The sequence below is a fragment of the Arachis duranensis genome, chromosome 9 (assembly GCF_000817695.3).
Source record: "Arachis duranensis cultivar V14167 chromosome 9, aradu.V14167.gnm2.J7QH, whole genome shotgun sequence".
Taxonomy (NCBI): domain Eukaryota; kingdom Viridiplantae; phylum Streptophyta; class Magnoliopsida; order Fabales; family Fabaceae; genus Arachis; species Arachis duranensis.
This window is the reverse complement of record NC_029780.3, coordinates 3,369,210-3,372,373: the sequence shown is the minus strand read 5'-3', so window position 1 is coordinate 3,372,373 and position 3,164 is coordinate 3,369,210.

Below are 3,164 nucleotides of genomic sequence, written 5' to 3'. Positions count from 1 at the left end.
TTTTTTTTTTTTTTTTTTTCCCTTTACCTTTTTTCCATGATTGATGGGTGGGGCTAGCTTATTAGTTATTACTTATTAGATTGGGAATTGGAATGTTTCATGCATTATTTATTTATTTATTTTGATAGAAGGAATGTTTCATGCATTCTGTTTAGGACATTTGAGAATGCCCACTTCATTATATTATGGGTAGAGTATCTACTTCTATGGCCATGCAAATTTGAATCCAAAATACCCATAAGTGGAATTATCTCTGTAATTATATGTTTAATATCACTCATCTTTAAATCCTTTTTATTAAAAAAATATGAATAAAGTATTATTTTAATTTTCAATATTTAGTTTAAATATTAAATTTGATTATTTTAATCTAAAAAAATTTTAATCGGGTTTAATATTATTCTATTATTAATTTTGACATGAACAATTAACATATTAAAGATGCAATAACGTTCAATTTCAATACATAAGTAAAATCGGTTCTCCAATAATTTTTAATATGAATAGATTTTCTTAGATTTTGGAGCATTGATAATTGATGGTTAGGGTTTGAAGTTTTATAGGAAAAAGAGAATGAAAAAAAAATGTTACAAGAATATTTTGGTTATATTTATCTGATATATAAAAATAAAAAATATGATTTAACTAAAAATATTGTTAACGTTCATATTACTCATTTCATTAATTATTCTTATCAAATTTAAAAGTAGAACAATATTAAATCTATTTAAAAAAATTTAAAATTAATATAGAATATTTAAAACATTAAGGCCATTAGAATTGAGACCAAACACTGTAAATTAAAATAGTATTTTAGCTAAAAAGTATTGTACTTTTCATTAACCAAACAAATCATAATTTCTCATTTTGTTATGTTTTACATGAATAGTTGAAATCTAAAAGAATTACCTGCTAATGAATTAAACTATATTTTTTATTTTAAATTTTTAATTTCACTAAATATATTTTTAAAAAATAAAACAAAAAGAAAACGCATAATCTATTTTACTTATTACTTTTAATAATATGTTATCTTTTAAAGAATATTACATTTTTTATAAGGGTGAAAATAGGCTAAGTCGAGTTGAACTTTAACTTTGACAAATTTGACTCATATTCTAAGTCTAAACCTCTTAATTCTTATAAATATTTTTTTAAATTTGAGTCTAGTCTATTTAAAGTCTAACAAATCTACAGCCTATTTAAAAAGTTTGATTCGGGAATTAGAACTCAAAATAATAAACTTAAAAAATTTAAATTAATATTAAATATATTCTAAAATTTATAATTCATAATTTATAAAATATAATTTATTTATATATCAATCATTAGTCACGTATTATAACCATACTTATACTCTAATACTCTATAATTTTTTTTCTTTGAACAAAAAACTACAACATAATTTTAACCAATCTTAATGATTGATTCTTTTTAGTTTTATTTACTAATAATAATTTATTTTTATAAAATAAATTTGACAAGCCAATCCAACAAATTTTGTATGTTTTTTTTAACTCATGACATGGTTTTTTTAATTAATAGATTTTACAAAAAGTTTAAACCTGAATTTGTTTAATAAAACGAATTAAGTTATGAATTTCTATGGGATAGTCTAACCCATTTTTACTCCTAATTTTCTGTGTCATCTAAAACACATTAGTATTCCCCATTTAATTCATATATACTTTAATATGAGCTTCTTTTTTTTTTATCTTCAAACCGCCCACTATTGAATGGACTTATTGCCAAGTTTCATAGTAAAATTCCACTTAATTTTAGCTATTATGGAGGAACTAATCCTCGCTTTCAAAAATTTACTAGATTTTTTATATACTTATCTTATATGGCACCGTATAGGTCTTAGTTTTGTTTTCTATATGCGGTTTTCATTCTAACTAGTTGTTCTAGTGGTTGATCTATTATCTCCCATTTCTTACTATCAATAGTTCTATTAAGTAGAGTGTTCAAATTTAAATCGATTTAAATTAAATTGTTCATCTAATCCAATTCAAATTAAAAATTGATTAAAATTGCACTAATTTAAATTTAATTAAATTCTATTTTTTACAAACCGCTGGATTGGATCGAATTTTAGATCTATTTTTTATAACCAATCAAATCTAATCCAAACCACACAATGTATTATAATATTATTATTTTATTATTATATTTACAATTATACTTATAACATGTTCAATTTGTTATACATTTTTTCTATTATTCATGTATTATTATTATTTAATAAATATTTTATATTCAAAATATTATTTATTTATTTATTTTAACTAACCTATAATTTTATTTCTATTGTTATATTATCGTTGGCTTTTTAAGATATTGTTAAGACTTGTTATGTATTGTGATTATTTAAAATTTGATGTTGAGACTTGTTATATGTATTTAATTTTTTTTATTTAAAAAACCACAAATCCAAACCGATCCAAACCGCTTGTAATCAAATCGGATCGGATTAGATTTTCAAAGAAAATTCATCCAATTCAAATCGTACCGCACATAAATTAAACGTTCAGATTGGATAACTTTTTTCTTTAAAACCGAACCAAATCACATCGCAAACACTCCTACTATTAACAACATTAAAGCAACCGCCGCAAAATAAACACAGGTGAGGTAGGTCAGGATGAAGAATTAACTCTACTCGTATTTTAAAATGATTAGCATTTTAAAAGTCATCTTTTAACTACACATGGATAAGTTTTTCAAAAGGTTGTAGCTTTTTTGCATATAAATAATATGTGTTGGAGTCTTGAGAAGAACTCAAATAATTAATTAATATATTAATTAAGTGCACAACTACTATAGTATCAATTGTATATATCTCTTAAAACAATATAATAAAATAAATCTTTCAAAAAGTGACGGGACAATTATTTTAAAACGGAAGAAATACCTAGCTAATTCTAACTTTTATTATATTGAAAATTAAAGAAACCTAGTAATCCGATAAGGCTTTGTTGGTAAAGTTTTAAAAAAAAATGCTTGTATTTTTTAAAAATATAAGTATTTTGTTTTGCGTTTAGTAAATCAAAAAATTTATATGTTTGTATTTGTAATTTTTAAAAATTAAAAGTATTTTTAAAAATATCAAACAAAATTTTTTTTAAAAATAAATTGTACTTGTCAAAATTTAAAATTCTAAT